General features: G+C 36.1%; 1 long non-coding RNA gene across 1 annotated transcript in view; it reads left to right on the forward strand.

The window, feature by feature from the left end:
* The first annotated feature begins 2,159 nt into the window (after positions 1-2,159).
* The window catches only part of LOC116860038, a 233,126-nt gene continuing 216,284 nt past the window's right edge, over positions 2,160-19,001 (forward strand). Inside the window, exon 1 of the long non-coding RNA XR_004381259.1 lies at positions 2,160-2,193. This is a non-coding gene — a long non-coding RNA (uncharacterized LOC116860038). The remainder of the gene's footprint in view (positions 2,194-19,001) is intronic.

Below are 19,001 nucleotides of genomic sequence, written 5' to 3' on the forward strand. Positions count from 1 at the left end.
AAATTGAAATTCAATTGGCCACCCGTATTGCCGACCTAGCATGACTGTGCAGTTTTCCCTGTGTATTGCAATCTCATTGGCCACCTGTGTATAAGCCAGGCTCAACCACCTCTGTAAAAGTTAGTCCGTGAGGCTGGGGTAGCATTGCCAGGAGCAGCGTGGTCATCGTCGTCGTCGGAGAGGCGCGGTCATCATCGTGGTGGTGCTGGTGGTCGTCGTCGTCTCTTTGTAAGAGATACCCCGACCGGTCGGTTTGATTCTCAATGCTTGGTGTGAAATAAAGCTTTGCTTGACCTTCGCTTTGTATCAGTCTCACTCCTCTGATTACGGACCCTAACAGTATGCATGATATAACTATTTTATTTTACCAAGTATTATGCATTTATTTGGGAAGGAAATATTTTTATATTAAAGTATGTTTAATAAGATATAATAAATGTAATTCTTTAATCTCATAAACTTTCCAGAGTGTTTTAATTTGTTCTATGTTTTGTAAACACTGTGTATTTGACAGTCCCCTTTTCCAAATTAGTCACTCTGCGGATGCTCTGCTGTTAGGTGCTTATGCATTAAGGATTGTTTTGTCTTCTTGATAATTTCCCCCTTTACCATATATACAAAATGCCCCTGGTAACCTCCTTATTTTGCTTTCTGCTTTGTTTGAATTAATATAGCTACTCTCACTTTCTTTTTATTAGTGTTATCACAATATGTTTTCCTCTGTCCACTTACTTTTAATCTATATTTGTCTTTATATTTAAAGTAGATCTCTTGTAGAGGACACATGGTTGGGTCTGTTGTTTGATCCACTTGGTCAGTCCCTGTCTTAATCGGTGCATTTAGACCTTTGGCATTAAAAGTCATTATTTACAAAGCTGGCTTAATATCAACCATTACTATTTCTATTTGTTGTCCTTGTTCTTTATTCCTATGTTGTCTTCCACTCTTTTTCTGCATTTTGTGGTTTTAACTGAGCATTTTATATTATTCCATTTTTTCTCCTTTCTTATATTTTTTATTGATAGCCCTACAGTTTGTAATACACATTTGCAACTAATTCAATTCCACTTTCAAGTAACACTGTACTGCTTCATGGGTAATTTAAGTACCTTATAATAACAAAAGAATCCTCATTTCTTCTTTTTTTTATATCATACTTGTCATACATTTCACTGATACATAAGATGCAAAAGGTTACCTATCAAATATCAAATGTTGTAGTAACAATGTTGCTATTATTATTTTTAAAAAACTGTTATCTTTTTATTGGGTTGGTTCCAGTTTACTGACGATGATGTTCTCAGCTAGGAATGCTTGACACACTTGCCTGCACCCCAATTGTTTGTAGGGAACTGCATAGACACCTTACCCTCTGGAGCCGATATTGTGGATGAATCTTCTCTTTTGGCTCCTATTAAAATCAGAGAATGCACTTCAGCAAAAACATCAGGGAAATCCGAGGAACAAGAATTATTATTCAGAGGTCATGCTGGGTGCGTGGCATGCTGAAGTGAGGGCATGAGAAGGCACACAGTGAGGCTGCTGGAAGAGGGTAAGAAGAAAGCGGGTGAGGAGGATCCTAGACTTTGCCTTTAAAAGGGTCTCACAGTGGATTATCTGAAGTTTTGCTGCGTGGTTCTTAATTGGCCAATTTGCAACATAACAGTGGGATTTCCCTTCCTCCCTGTGGAAGGCTATGACCAGTTGAGTATTTACCCTTTTCCCTGTGAAAGGCTAGAACCAGCTGGGTTGGGTGTTCCCCCTTCTCCCCTGGAAAGCTAGGAGGAACTGGGCTGGGCAGTCCCCTCCTCCACAGGCAAGGCTAGAACCAGCTGGTTGGATATTTCTCCTCCCCCGTGCCAATTAGACTCTGACAAATCCCCGGAGGTTAGGCTTTGGTTAAATAGTTTCTCCTGAGGGCAGGCCTCATTTAGAACAGAATGTTCTGGAATGTATCAAAATGGTTCTCTCTCCCTGCCGGGTCTCAATCACAAGCGAATTTTTATTCCGTAATTACTGTGAGCATCCCGTAGAACTCTGCACAGAAGACAATAAAAGTGTGGGGGCTTCCTGGCGATCTGTGGCCTTGCAGTTTTTACCCCAATTCTCGTCCATGGTGAGCTTTCAGCAACTCACCGGTTGCAGTTCCGGTTTCCTCCCCGGGCACTGGCTCCTGTGAAGGTTTCTCCTGTGGTAAGTTGTGATAAAATTTGTAAAATTTGCCTTGTGACTTCATTTCTCTTGCTGATTTAAGAGTTGTTGATCTTATAGTTTGTTTACCTTTTATTTGTTGCTAGGACAGAGTGTCCACTTCCAAGTTTCTTAAGTGCTGGACCAGAAACCCTTTTTCTTTTTCAGTAGTTGAAACACATTGTTGTTACCTGATAATATGTAACGGTACTAGAACCTCAAATGTACAAGTGAGTGGAATTTCCCGTGGATTTATTGTACAGTGTAAAACTGAGTTAACTGGTTCTGAACTTGAAAGGTATATTCAAGTTTAATCCAAACTAGGATCCCAGAAGAAATCTTTTACAGTGAAACATTTTCCCTGGATCCCTTTGACTTAAGGTTGAAATGTTGGTGAATTATCATTTTTTTTGGCACTAAAATTATATAATGATTAATAGATGCCTAAGTTAGTTCCCAAAACTTGTAAGATACGTACAGTAATAAAGTAAAAAAAAAAAAAAAAAAGTGTGTTCTTTAGGCAAAATGAGCCCCTGTTTATTTTATATGTAAACATAAGCAAGGTATTCAATTATTCTAAAATTTGGTTTCTCTGCTTTCAAAATGGAGTGACCTAAATTACAGTATTTTTTTGAAGGTTAAAATATTAATAATTTAAAAGGTGCCTAGTACTTAATGCATATTTTAGTTCCCTTTCTTATATTAATATCACGTTTCCCCAAATTTCCTAATGATCAAAGATACTGGTTTGCTTCTTAAAATTGAAATATTTGGGCTCTACCTAAGATTTACTAAATCCCAGGCATCAGTAAATCTGTGCTGGGATCCAGCACACATGTGTTCTTTACAAAGGTCATTGACGAAATGCATTCGTTTCAGGTGAGGACAATCTGGCCTCTTCGATACAAAGATGTAGAATGTGTTAGCAACGGGGAAACTCCTCCAAAGTTGGATATAGTGAACGATACGGGATTCAGTTGGTTTTTCTATATATTGGTTATATAAGAGTGTTTCTGCAGTTTGTTTCTTTGATGGGGTTTTGTTTACAACAGACTCACATGAAAGTTTAGGCCGTCTGATTATTTTCTGGAATAACATGGGAAATGATTACACTGGAGTGTCTACTGTGTAGTATATATAAACATTGCTTATCTACATCTTTCTTATTCCATATGAATCAATGATTGATAGTTACATAAGTACTAGATCATATATTTTGAAACATAGAAAATGGTTTGTTTTAAAGTGTTCACCCGGCTCTATTCTGATGCTTTACCTGAAGGAATTTGTAGCTCACACATAGACACAAACACACTAGTACTTTCTAAAACTCCAGCTCTAAGGCTTGCAAAGTATATGACTACAGAACAATGATTTAACCTCTTGTAGTATAAAATTTAATAGTTCAGATATGGAGATCATAATAATTATATTTAAAAATTATTTAGAGGTGTGCCTGGGTTGCTCAGTAGGTTAAGCATTCAACTCTTGATTTCTGCTCAGGTCATGATCTCAGGGTTGTGAGATTGAGCCCAAATCTATCTCCTTCTCCCTCTTCCCCTACAGCCTATGCTCTCTCTCTAAAATAATAATAATAATTAAAAGATAAAAATATAAGTATTTGAGCACTAGATCAGCTTATATTCTTCTGTACCTGGAATATTATAAATGAAATTTCTGGTCCTAGATTTTAAACTAGCCCAAATGCTTGAGAATAGATTTTGCCTAGAATTCTGTTGTTCAGTGAAGGGTAACTTCAAATTCACAGCTTTAAACTTTTGAACTGTTCTGTTAAACATAAGGGATATCTTTTTCAGAATGTTTAAGAACCCCTTCTAATCAGAGTTGAAAGACATTTTGATTTCTGTTATATTTACATACAAGTCTTTGAACAGCTCTCTCCACAAATTTGTTCATTTTGTATTTGCAAGATAACTCAGGAGTTAAAAATAACAAAATAGAATTCAAAACTAAACATCTAAAAGTAAAAAGGTAAAATGGGCAAATCTGAAAATTCTACTGTTTTTGAAAAGAAAAATAGCAATATGTACTTAGTTCATTGAAAGTTAGTTAATTTAAAGGTGGTAAGCACATTCAGAGGCAGGAAGAAATGTCCTAAGCTTTGAAATAGTAGAGATTATTTTATGTATTTACAAAAAGGAAAATTGAACCAGTATTCTTATTATAAACTTATAAATACTTGTAGAAGTCCAGATAATACATAAATGGGAAGGCTGTTAATATAAAGAATATAGAAAACACATAAAATCTGTATACAGCCAATTCCTAATAATTCTTAAAGACCATGAAGAGCTAAATATAAATTTAATTTTATTATATATGCATGATATGTGTGTGGATATCCATATCTATATACATATGTGTATATCTCTCTCTCTGTATGTGTGTATATATTTCCAGACCTTTTTCTTAAGCATGATATGATATAAAATGCGATATTAGGATAAAAATCCAAATTTGTGTGTGATTATACTGCTTTAACCTGCTCATGATATATCATAGCCAAAACTCTTAAAATGTATAGAATAACAAAGTCCTCTCTAATAGCCACATATCATTTCATTTATTAGATGTATAATGCTTTAATTTTCTTAACCACATGCCTATTTTTGTGTATTGAGGTTGATCTCAGCCTTTCTACGTTAGGAACAGAGAAGTGATGATGATGTTTCATTATCTTGCACCCATCTTCTCCTTTCCTTAAGATAAAGACGTTCCCAATGGTCAGGAAATTAGTTACTTGCATTTGTTTAAATAGGCATTGCAGATAATTTTGATAAATTGGGTAACAGAGGGTAGACACAATTCAGAATATTACATATGATGAAGTATATATGGAATTGTTTGTATTTGAGGGTGCAGCTGCATTTTAAAGAAAAATGTGGGAAAGATGATCACCCAAATGTGCATTATCTCCTCTGTGTGACAGGGTTTCTTTCTTGCAGAATGCATTTCTTAAACTTATTTCTTAATTTATTTATTTAATTCAAATTAAGTTAAATATTTGTATGTATAAAATCACACACAAAAGCACTTATAATTTGCAGAATTAGAGAAACAAAGGAAAACAGAAACATAAATCAGTGAAATAAATGTATGGGAAATGAAAAAAAAAAAAACAAACCTAGCTTCATTCTTAAAAATTATACACTAAAAGATGCCCAAAATTTTCAATACAATAGTTTTGTATATCTTCAATAGTTTAATATGGATTTATTTTAAAATACTTATCACCAGCCTTTTTCTCCTTTATTCATTTACACTTGTGCTTAAATGGTATGAGTAAATTTCTCATACTTGGGTGTTACTAGCCCACTTAAATTCTGCAATTTTGTGAAATGAAATTTTTATTTTTCCCCTCAAAATAGCCCAAATATAGCACTGGGGTAAAAGAACAAACTATGATAGTTGGCATAGTGTACAAGTATTCTGTCTCAAATGTGCAGGGTAGACTTAACACAAATGTGACCATATAGGTGAATCATGGCAGTATGAAGCACACGGAAACACTATTACGTGAAACATCCTGCAATTTTTATAATGTTAAAAGCAGTAACACATGCATACTAATGGAACGCTTTTTAACATAAGTATGAGTTAGCTGAGTACGGGATTTCTGAACAGCTGTCACAGCTGTCTTTTCGTAGAGACAAGGCCAGGGTGTGTGATGGGATGGTGGCACAGGGTACCCAATGGTCAGATGGTAGATACGAGATATTTTCAGATGTAGCTGTGATTTTGTACTACGAATTTTCATTGTCAAATTATTAAACAACTAAGAGTGTGCCAAATTTATTAAATAACTAAGAGTGTGCCATTAAAGGACAAGTTATAAATACGTGACAAGAACCTAGGATTGTGAGAAAATAGGAGATCCGAAAGAGAATAATCATGTTTTATGATTTTAATTTGTGTTTCAATGATTATTATTGAGTTTCACATCTTTCCAACTATTATGTGACCCACTTTCATTTTCTTTTGTCTTTTGCCTCTTTATTGTTCTTTTTGAGTGTCTATTCTTTTTTGGTCTTAATAATTCAGCTTTTTAAATGGAGGGTCATTTCCTAATGTTATTCAAGTATACTCTTAAAAATTTTTTTTTTCTCCTTTTGGCAAAATAAGTGAGATGGACGCTGCATTGTGATTTGAAAATCATTGGCATGGATGTGGTTGCTTCTCTACTAAGAACACATAACTATGCTATATCTTTAGACATGAAACAGCTTTTTTTTTTTTTTTAAGATTTTGTTCATTTGAGAGAGAGACAGAGCACAAGCAGGGAAGACAGGCAGAGGGAGAGGGAGAAGCAGACTCCCTGCTGAGCAGGGAGCCTGATGCGGGGCTGGACCCCAGGACCCTGGGACCATGACCGGAGCTGAAGGCAGACGCTTAACCCACTGAGCCACCCAGGCGCCCTAGACATGGAACAGTGTTAAAGGTACTTCAAGTTAAATATTCTTGTTAAATTAAAAAGTAGTTAGATACTTGCTTCAATCTATCTCTGACTCTGACTTTTGGATATAGGTTAGACATTTTTGCCTCATTTAAAAAAAAAAAGAATCTATCCCGGCATCTCAAAAGTTTTGGAAAATGCTAGAATATTTTATATCTCTGTCTAGCCATAAGATATCAGTGGAATTTAAACTCGATTAACTGCATTAATAAATACTGAAAAGGAATGTTGCATTTGGACTACCTAAAACTATTTGTATCACAGTGGTTTTAATTTGTAACACAAGCAGTCATATATGTTTCCATAGATAGAAATCTATAGAGAAAATAAGATAGGGCACTTACCGAAATTAGAATATTTATCAAAAACAAATTGCATTTTCTTATGTATTCACTGAGCTTAAATGTTAATGAAATTCTCTTTCAAATTATATCCACAAGGCGAATGTTAGATAAGACCATGTTATCAAGGATTAAAAAATGATTGAATTGCTGGTTTTACACTTAATAATCTGGAACAGAGATGTAGGTCAATGGGGAAAAAAGGGTATTTTAAGATGTTATTGTTGCTTGGATAAAGTGATAGTTCATTCAAAGAAATAATCAAACTTGTGCACTCTTGGGGGGGAAAAAGTGATTTCTTTTCATCCCAAATGTCAACTGAACTGTAAAGGGTGACATTTTGAATAAAGGAAAGTAAGGATAAAAATGCTTACAAAATGCTTATCAAATAGCACCCTATGATTGCTTAGACCAGGCTCTTAGAATCCCTATTTATTATATTTTCAAATGTTCCAGTTTAGTTTCATTCAAAATGTCTAAACATTCTTTAATAGAATTATACTTTTTCGCATAAGCATTCTCGTTATAAAAGCCTTGGTAAGATGGAAGCATGGAAACTTCTACCACCAACCACCATCTGTTCTGATGCAAAAACGACTTTGCAAATTTCTGACCGTAGTAACAGCAAATTCTGGTCTAGATGAATTTGTTTCCCTGAGAGCAAGAAAAGTTCATACAGTGATACTGGATATTTTTACATGTGGATATTTTGCAATATGCTCTTTATTCTTTTTAATTCACATAAATGAAGATAAAGGAAATGGACTAACATTTAATTCATCAAAGAAATGGTATACATGAAAATAGAGAATTCTTAAAGCAGAAAGTGTACTTTATTCCTTGTGTAATTCCTGGGATACATACCAATTTCATTCATTGCCAGATAGAAAGCCTATTGCTTTTATTACAATTAAAATAAGTTTTGCCTGGAGTCATTTATTATAGTTTATTTTTTATCAATATTAAAGATGTGTCCATTCTCTTAAAATATATGCATCGAAACCTAGTTATTAATGTCTCAATCCAAAGTAACTGAAATAGAATACTGTTCTAGGGATGATAAATCACAATAACTCATAGATAAAGAGAAAGACCTATGGAATGACAGAAGAAAATAGAGCTGCATAGATATTATTCAGATATTATTCATAGATATTATCCTCAAAGTGTGTATATTGATGATCACTTTTGGCTTCCCAAGTGTCCTAATCTATATTGGATTCTTTCACACAGATGGAATCTTTGATCCACTCAGCTGTCTGATACTGTTATCACCCATTTTATTGGCAATATCCTTGTTATCTCTTTGTGAATATTTATATAACTTAGTTGATTAGAATCTCCTACAATTTGTAAGCAGATTTTATCTACATATTATTCAGAATCTAGCCAAGAAAATGGAAATGGCTGTAAGGATTTAAAGAGAAGGAATGTAGTATAGGAATATAGTATAGGTAGTGGAGATAGGAGCACTGACTGCACAGATAATAAGATTGTTGAGAAGCCAAACAGTGGATGGTGCACCACCCCAGGAGGTAGTAAGCTGCTGCAAGAACAAAGGGAGGCAGCATTTCCCGAAGCTCGGGTCTGGAATCCGTGGAAGCTGACAATGCAACACCCTGTCTGGCTAGAGAAAAAGCCATAATCGAGATGTCCTTGGAAGCAGAGAGGGGTCCAACACTGTGTATTTTCTCCTTCATTATATCCTCCAGGATCTTGTCAGTGTTTCCAATTGCCAGGAAAGCTTGAAGCCAGCTGACCTGGGAGCCTAGGAAACTGAATGGCTTAGCCGTGTGCTGGGTCTCAGGCGTCTGCACCTTCCTTATACCTTCTAAACTGGCTTGAGTTTGGTATTTTATGAAATACTTCCATTATATTCTAGATTTTTTATAAACACAATATTATGTCTTGGTATGTCAAATAGCATCAAATAATTCTCCTGAATGGTTCAGTTCACATTGTTTGGGTATATCTCGGTCAAGAATTAAGTTTCTACCAGGACTATAAAGTGCTGCTTAACAGCTGAAGACCTGCTTTTCCTTGAAACCCTAGGGATGTTTGAAATAATTCTCTTTTGGAATTTGTAAGTGCCTACATTTACCACAGCCATTGTAAGCATCATTAGATCCATGGGATTCCTAAAAACTGAGTGTCTTTAAATTTTATATGATAGCTTAGAATTACTTTGAAGTAAAAGCCTCTCCTTTTTCTGGGTCCCTTTTATAAGTAAAAACATGATGGGTTCCTTGATATGGACTGGAGCCAAATGTATAAATCCCAAGAAATCCAGCAATCAATGCAAAAATCTAAACTTCATTTTAAAGAAAGTGTTCACTGATGGGATAGGCACTTGAAATTTCACAGGATTTATCTGATACTACTTATTCACCAAGTCTAACCACTTTCTGTGTCATTTATACTATTGGGATTCAACTTAAGGGTGAAGATCAAGGAACAATCTGGTTACTGACCAGTTCTTTAGTAAAATTCCTTACTGTGTCCTTGGATCATATCAACTTTCTTTTGTCTAGTGAAGAGCAAGTTGTAATAAGTCCTGAAGGAGGACAAAGAAGTCAAAAAAATACTCTAACACTATAGCAATAGTTATGAAGCTAGTTTCTTAAAACACTGGACTAGAAGATCCTTGGTCTTAGGGAAGAAAGTGTGCCTATCCCAAACAGGAGCAAGGATTGGCTTGTGATGAGAGATCTGTTAGGCTGTGATGGGGAGGTTCAAAGACTGTGCACATGAGGGTGTCTTTCCTAGCACAGATTTTGTAGGGTTTCAGATTGTTGTAGAGTTGAGACTTTCTTGGTCTCTTACCACTAGTCCCAGATTTAAAGGGCTCATGCGATTAGGTCAGCCTACATAGATAATCTCTTTTGATTAACCTAAAGTCAACCAATTAGTACCCATAATTGCTTATATAAAATCTTTTACAGTATAATGTATAATAACTTATTGTGGTTACAGATTTCACCCATGCTAAGGGGTGGAGATTATAGAAGGACAAGGGTCGGTAGGGTAATTTAACTACTGTAGCTATCATAGTTTCATTCCCTTTTGCCATTTTAAGGTAATATTACAGTTACTTCCCTTTTATATGTTTTTGAAAAGGCTCACTGCATAAGAATTTGTATTCTCCTATTATCATGGGCTTTTCAACATTTTCACTTGGTGCACAGAGACTACATGCCTCTGGATGTCAGCGTGACAAAGTTCCATGACATTTCGAGAAGGTTGATTCTGCCCGGGATGAGGGATGACACATCTTCAAGTGTCAAATGTCCATCCACAGGAAGATGAGGAAGGGATTTCCCAAAATAAGATTGGTTTATTTTAAAATTGATTTATCCAGTCTCTCCTGACTGGCTACTTCCATTATTATTGAGGAAGAAGCCAGAAATGAAATGAGATTTTTAATAGTTGCATAGAAGTAAGGTTTTCCTTGAAAGCGATACAAACCAGGGACAGCAGTATCTACTTTTGGACATAGCTTGTGGTGGAACATTTTTCCATCTCCTATATGTGACCACTTGGTGGCCATACATGGTCAAAACGTCCTAAGTTGGTACAAACACAGCTGATAGTTGCTTTTCTTTAAGATTCCTTAGCTTGTCAGAAATCCACTTACTGTAAAAAGGGGGATCCTGGCACTGATACCAAAATATTTTCATAAACTTTCGGTTAATAGTTTCCTTATACTAAAATAACTTCTGTGCCTTTAAGCTGAGAATATCCTTTTCTTACTCTGGAGACATAAGGGCCTTGGAAAAGACTTAAAAGGGGACCCAGTGCCTTCATGTATTGAGTACAGAATTAGAAAAGAGAAGGGCCTAGAGGTACTTAGAAAATACATAAAAGGACCTCGAAGAGTATAGCAGAAAGGAACAAAAAAAAAACTTGAGAAAAATTTCTGTTTGTCTTATGTAGGTCCTCAATTATTGGTTGAACATCTCACACATGAAAAAGTTAAAAACAAGACAGCTCCATGTTCTAGCCTCAGTTGTCATAAAAGGAAGATGTTCCACTACTACTGGAGGTTTCATTTTATTTTTTTTTTAAGATTTTTATTTATTTGTTTGACAGAGAGATCACAAGTAGGCAGAGAGGCAGGCAGAGAGAGAGAAGGAAGCAGGCTCCCTGCTGAGCAGAGAGCCCGATTCCGGGCTGGATCCCAGGACCCTGAAATCATGACCTGAGCTGAAGGCAGTGGCTTAACCCACTGAGCCACCCAGGCGCCCCCTACTGGAGGTTTTAAAAGAAATCTCTTCCCACCATTGTCCTGTGATCAGTGGCCATCATGTCCTTCAAAAATTTTAAGAAGTTACAGTAGACCACCCTTAAAATTTGGCAAAATATTCAAGACATTTGGTAATAGGTTTATACTACTGTAACTCAGATTCTTATCTTGAAAGTAATGATTTTGATTAGACCAGTATGTCCATTTCTCACACATTTAAATGTAGGACAGCTCATAACCATATGGTCTGACAAAATATACATTTACTTTTCCCAGTTAGATACTTATGAGTGTTTTTTCAAAGCTTGCATGAATCATTTAAAATAAAACCTCACTAGTTATTCACTAAAGCTATCAAATGCGCCCCCAGATTTTGCTTAGAATATGTCCTTTTACTCCTCTGGCTGGCAAAACCAAAAGCGGTGCAGGATTTTTCAATAAAATAAAGACAGAGTCAGATGCTTATTCATTGAACAACCAAGCAAAACAAACTGGATAAGCAGAAATACGGTACAGAGCCAAATCGTAGTCACGCAGAAGTGAGACAAAGAAGCCAGGGATGGCAGAGCTCCCAACGAGGTGGTCCTATTTTAGGCAAAGCCCAGAGCTGGTGAATAGAGTCCATTATTTCTTCCTATTTTAATTCAATAAACACAGAACAAAACAGATTCCAATTCCATCAGCAAATTAGGTAAAGCTGGGCTGGGTGGATTTTACACAGGCAAATGGAATCTTTGAGAGAGGGTGATAGAAAAGCAAGAGGGCCAAATCAATTTGAATTTTATTTTAATTTCCTATTTGGTTAAAATAAATTTCAAAGTATCCAAGACAAATAAATTAGACGTTCTAAGATCAATTTGAAATTCGGCAAAAGCATGCAAGGCAGTTCAAATTAAAGCCAGCCAGTAACAACTTAATTTGATAAAACCATTTAGAGTGTTAAAATTCTAACTCCTCATCTGTTGTATAACAGTTCTGTATAACAATGTGTCACAAATACTTCATTTTCCAAATTCGATTTTACCTCACAAATAATTATAGAATATTTTCATTAAAAGACTAAGTTCCTTTGAAAATCAGTGTGTGTTTGTGTGTATGTGTTTGTAGTTTTTATGACTTTATCAGGGTTTCTCTCTGTGGGCATAATAAAATGTTAAGACTGTCTCCCCCTCACCAAAGTTAACCTTAGCATGTATATACATCTTTAAAAGTTGGCATTTTAACACAATTACAGTCCTAATTTTTTCTACCATTTAAATAAAAGAAAGGTTAGATAGGGATGCCTGGGTGGCTCAGTGAGTTAAGTGTCTGCCTTTTGGCTCAGGTCATGATCTTGGGGTCCTAAGATTAAGCCCTGTGCTGGTCTCCCTGCTCAGTGAGGAGTGTGCTTCTCCCTCTCCCTTTGCCCCTTCCCTCAACTCATGAACATTTGTGTTCTCTCTCTCTCTCTTTCCCTAATAAAGAAATAGAATCCTTAAAAAAAAAAGTTAGATATATTTTTAATATTTAAAAAAAGATATATTTTTAATTTAAAAAATATTTTCAATTCATTATACTTTCCAACTCCATATCATTGCATATGGCAAGATTCCATTCTTGTTTATGGCTGAATAATACTCCATCGTGTAAATACACCACTCATCTTGAGCCATTCATCTATCGATAGACACAAGCTATTTCCATAATTCATAAATAATGCTGCTATAAACATAAGGGTGCATGTACCTTTTGAATTAGTGTTTTTGTATTTTGGGGCAAATACCCAGTAGCTCCATTAGTGGATCATAGCGTAGTTCCATTTTTAACTTTTTGAGGAAACTCCATACTGTTTTCTAGAGTGGTTGCACGAGTTTGCATTCCCACCACCAGTGCAAGAGGGTGCTTTTTCTCTGCAAACTTGGCAAGACTTTTTTCTTGCATTTTTGATTTTAGGCATGTGTCAAGTATGAGATGATACCTTGTTGTAGTTTTGATTTGCACTTTCCTGATGATGAAGGATACTGAGCATCTTTATGTGTGTCTGTTGGCTACCTGGAGGTCTTTTTTTTTTTTTAAGATTTCATTTCAGAGCAGAGCAGGGAGAGGGAGCGGGGCAAAGGGAGTTGCTGACTGCCTGCTGAGCAGGGACGCCAACACGGGACTGGATTCCAGGACCCCAGGATCATGACCTGAGCCAAAGACAGATGGATGCCTACCACCTGAGCCATCCAGGTGCCCCTGGCTGTCTTAAGAGAAATGTTTGTGTACATCTTCTGCCCATTTTTTAAAGGAATACTTGTTTGGGGCTGTTGGGTTTTATAAGTTCTTTGTATATTTTGGATATTAACATTTTACCAGATATGTCATTTGCAAATATTTTCTCCTATTAAGGAGGTTGACTTTTAGTTTTGTTGATTGCTTACTTTGCATTGCAGAAACTTTTTATTTTAATATAGTTCTAATTATTTCCCTTGTCTCAGGTGATCTATCTAGAGAAATGTTGCTATAGCTGATGACAGAGACATTACTGCCTGTCCTCTCGTCTAGGATGTTTATGGTTTTAATCCATTTTGAATTTATTTCTGTGTCTGGTGTAAGAAACTGGTCTAGTTTCATTCTTTTGCATGTTGTCATCCATTTTTCCTGACACCATTTGTTGAAGAGCCTTTCCCCATTGTGAATATGCTTTCTGGTTTTGTTGAAGATTAATTGACCATGTAATTATGGGTTTATTTCTGGGTTTTGTGTTCTATTCCAGTGATCTGTGTATCTACTTTTGTGCCACTACTATACTGTTTTGATTCCTTCAGCTTTGTAATATGACTTGAAGTCTGGAATTAGGATATCTCCAGATTTGCTTTTCTTTTCCAAAATTGCTTTGATGGTTCAGGGTCTTTTGTAGAAAACCATAGACTCCAGTGAAAAACTACTAGAACTGGTAAGTGAATTCAGTAAAGTCGTAGGATACAGAATTAATGTGTAGAAATTGGTTGCATTTTTACACACTAACAGTGAAGCAGCAGAAAGGGAAATTGCATAATCAATCCCATTTACAATTGCACCCAAAATAATAAGATACCTATGAATAAACCTAACCAAGGAGATGAAAGACCTGTGATCTGAAAACCAGAAAACATTAATGAAAGAAATAGAAGATGACACAAAGAAATGGAAAGACATTCCATGCTCAAGGATTAAAGGAACAAAGACTGTTAAAATGTCTGTACTACCCAAAGCAATCCGCATATTGAATGCAACCCCTATCACCTGACATACTCAGCACAAGAGAATGAATTTTCAAACTAACTTTGGCCAGAGCACTGGTCCTGTTCAATGGCCTATACATTGATTTCTTTATCACCCACTTCCTTGCCTTGTTGACAAAAGTTTGAAGATTAGCCATTGTCTTATGGTCCGAAGAACATCTTTATAAAAAACAAACAATGATGGGGTGCCTGGGTGACTCAGTGGGTTAGGCCTCTGCCTTCGGCTCAGGTCATGATCTCGGAGTCCTGGGATCCAGCCCCGCATCCGGCTCTCTGCTCAGCGGGGAGCCTGCTTCCCCCTCCCCCTCTGCCTGCCTCTGTCTGCTTGTGATCTCTCTCTCTCTGTCAAGTAAATAAATAAAACCTTTAAAACAAAAGAAAACAAAAACATTGACATAGATCCAGAAAAAGTATTACTAGGTTTGTTGTATTTCATTATTGGTTATCATGGGGAATAATAAAGCATAAAACCAATGCCTGAATAATTGTTGGCACAACGTTCAGCAGAACAATTTTTAAAGGGTATCTTGGTGAAGTCCAGAGCAATGCTCTTGGATTTGGGGTTAATTTTGAACATTTGGTTCATTTGTTTCTAACTCTGCTGCAGACTATATGTCTTTGAAAGGATAATGGTAAATATATAATGAGCTTCATGTGAGACAAAGGGCAATAAGGCTGATTTATGGAGATGGATACAAAAAGGACAGTATTTTACAGAGTGTAGTCAGTGACTACTTGACTAAAAACATGGATGGCATTTGGGCAGAGAGCTGATGAAACATGAAGACAGAAGAAAGGCTTGTAAATGTTTGGAAGGAAAGATTCCCCGAAAAGGTGAGCGCAAATTCAGGGATGGGAGAACTATAATAAACTTGGCAAAATCAAAACCACTCAGTGGGCTGTTAATGCTAAAGATGGCTTGAGAAGAATGATGCATGATTTGATTAAAAGTAGACCATTAGTGTGTGACAAATGTGCTTAAGCTAACAAATAGTTCTTGCTAGTACCTTTATCTCAATTTAAGTATAAAGTTCTAAACATTTGCAGAAAATTTCTGGAAAAATCTAACTTGGAATGTTAGGCTATGTTTCATTATAAAAATTATACATAAATCCCTGAATTCAAAGTATACCACTGAAAAAACATCTAGAAATCTAGATGAGATTTTTCATCTCTTTCCACATTAAAAAAAAAAATATATATCCTTTTGTTCTTCTTGTAACCTTTATAAGATTACTGACTTAGATGAAGATACTTTGGTCATTCTTAGACAAACTATCTTCGATGTGACTTAGAACAGATTATGCAGTTTTTCAATTTCTGTACCTCACAAACATATTTGTAAGATTTTTTTTTGTAAAAAGGACAAAATTTACTCCATGATAACATTATTAAATGTAATAAATATTTGAAAACTCCATAAAGGCTTTATTTCTTATTTTTACCTTTAATTATATTATATACTTGGATCTTTTTTAAGAATAATCTCAAAATTACAGAAGTTACAAGAATAATACTGAAAAAAAATCTGTTTACTCTTTACCCAGGTTGCTTGCATGTTAACATATTATTGAACACTTTCTGTGTGTGTGTGTGTGTGAGAGAGAATGTGTGTTTATGCATGTGTATATAACATTATGACCCATTTGAAAGTAAGTGGCAAACGTAATGCCTCTTACCCTCAAATGCTATAGTGCATGCTTCCTATAAAAGGACGTTTTATGCATAAACACAACATCAGTGATCAATTGTACACAACAATCCATTATCTCGAGACAGGGCCGTTATTTAGAAGAATGTTCCTTAACTAGGGTTTCTCTGATGTTTCCTCATTATCTGATTCTTGTGATCCTTTCACAAGGATATCCTAAAAGCATTTCTCTGTTTCTCTTGGCAAATTAGATCTAGCAACACACAGATCTGAATATTGCCAATATGGTGAGGTTAATTCTGCTGAAGTTTGCAGGGCCAGGTCGTCTGAACTGTAGTTCACAATTGTTCCCCTTTGTATTAGAGGGGAGTATTTTGAGACTGCGTAGATAAACTGTTGTCAATCTTTAACCCATTTGTTTTAGTATCTATTGATGATACCTGCCTGAACGAAGTATTACTAGTAAGTTTGCAATATAGTGATTGCAAAACATGTCCTATCTTCTATACTCAGCATTCTATTGCAAAGAAGAGCTTTTCCTTTCTCTCATTAATTGATTAATGTCACTATAAAATCAAGGATTCCTGTTATATTCGATAGATTGTAAGTTATTTATTTCAGTACTAAAATCCTATTGGATTTGGTGCGTGAAAGCTCCTCCAACCCTCTTGTGTGTCCTTCTGACATACCCACTTCATTGAGCATTTCCTTTTTTGTTGAATATACTACTCTTACTTTCTTCTTCTTTTTTTTAAGATTTTATTTATTTGAGAGAGAGACAGTGAGAGAGCATGACAGGGGAAGTCAGAGGGAGAAGCAGACTCCCCTTGGAGCTAGGAGCCTAATGTGGGAGTCGATCCTGGGACTCCTGGATCATGACCTGAGCCAAAGACAGTTGCTTAACCCACTGAGTCACCCAGGTGCCCTCTTACTTTATTCTTAGCAGAAGCTTGTGCAGCCTCCTCTTCATTTTCTCTGTCCTATTCCTGGCAAATGTCTTCCTAAAGGAGCCCAGTTTCCTTTCCATGGTTTACTGAGTAGAAACAAAGTATAAACAAAGCCGTAGGTGTATTCAGGGATGCTGAGGTTTCATTGCTCTTAAAACTTCTCAGCTGACAGAGCTAACGGGAAAATATATGCATACACATATGCATATAAATGTATGTGTATGTCTGTATATGTATGTATATCTTTATGTGCATATCCATCTACCTACCTATCTAATATATTGTGAATTCATAAATCTACCTCCAAAACCAGTTCAACATCACAAGGTTCATTCTGTCTTTCCACTTTTCCTTATATGTATCTTCCTTCTCTGACTGTGAGAAACCTAACTCCTTGTATTCAGAATACGTTAAAACTAACAAAAACCATTGCAAATAAACCTTTTAAAATAGAGCTCAATATCTGCTTATAGATTTCTTTTAAGGATTTACATATACAATTTTCATCAAACGTTAGTTGGATCAGTTTCTTTATTCCTTTCGATGTACTTATGTTAATTTTTTAAAATAAAATTTCATTGTTTTCTGATTATTTTCAAATTTACGATTTTTTTTTGCATTCTCTAGTCAAAAAGACTTTTTTGACTTTTGAATCAAAAGTCAAAATTATTTTGAAAATGAAAGAACAGGGGTCAGATTTATCTTTGTTTGCTAACCAAAGAGAACTGGACACAATATATAAACGAGCAGTTTCCAGACATTGGAAACAGACCAGGACAGTCACATCTAAGTGGGGGAAGAGATAAATGAGCTGATTCCTGTGATTGCCCCAACTTGCTTCCAGGATACAGTGCAAATGTAATTAGGAAATAACTTGAGGTTTGGGAAATCCAAGGAGTTATATTTTATGTGACAAAATAACAGAGAGGGGGGATTCCTCCCAGAGAGGTCAGATTGTCCTGCTTCCTGATTTTTATCTTGCTGACTACTGAATGTGTTGATATTCCTACATATAAACTGAGGCTGTGTTCTGGGAAGCCTTTTACTTGAAAATGGTTAAATCTTTCAGGTCTTGCTTTTGAGATTTGCCAAGTGGGAGCCATCTATGACTAATTATTCCCCATTACTAAGGGAAGCCTGATGTAAATATTTTACTCAAGTGCCCTGTGTATTCTGAATTTTTCAGTCTTTCTGGTGGCACAGGCACTCTTTCTAGCCCCGCATGAGCATTGGGTACTGTTATTCTTGTCCTATTGGATGGTTCTTTCCCTGGCTTGTAGTGGTTTCCTCACAGGAATGCAGCGATCACTGCAAATTCTCAAATGAGACTCTACACATGCCTGTGGTTCATTCCCCGCATGGCACATTTTCTCCAACACTCTGTCTGAGAGCTCCAGCTTCTTTAGTTTCCCTAGATTTTCAGCTCTGTCCTTCCAGCCCACTAGGTACCAGCTGGGCTCCTGCTCTCTGCACTGTACCTGGAAACTCCATATACTCAGTCAAGATTGTAGCTTTCACTTGGATCTGTTCCCAACTCATGGATCCCTTTTGTTGCCTGATGTACAGCATCTTGCTTAATGTTGTATCATGTATCTGTCTACTTTTTATTTCCGGAAGGAGGGTATATCTGGTCTCTGTACATCATTACCTTACATGCTATCTGACATCATTTGCCTCTAGTAATCCAATGCTTTGCATTTGGATTTGGTCACTCTGTGCAGTGTCTTGTCTCACTCCAGATTTCAAGTTATTTGGTTGCCCTGTGGTCTCAGATTGCTTCTTTAAAGGGAAGTCTTACCTTGATACTTTCCCAGTGGGAAAAACCCTCTTTTCATCTTTGCACATTTCCTGACTGAAATCAGAAGACTATAGTAATTGTGTCAATATATGTATGTAAAGGAAAAAAAAAA

Source organism: Lontra canadensis, unplaced genomic scaffold, assembly GCF_010015895.1.
Source record: "Lontra canadensis isolate GAN:19392208 unplaced genomic scaffold, GSC_riverotter_1.0 scaffold4, whole genome shotgun sequence".
NCBI classification, from domain to species: Eukaryota; Metazoa; Chordata; class Mammalia; order Carnivora; family Mustelidae; genus Lontra; species Lontra canadensis.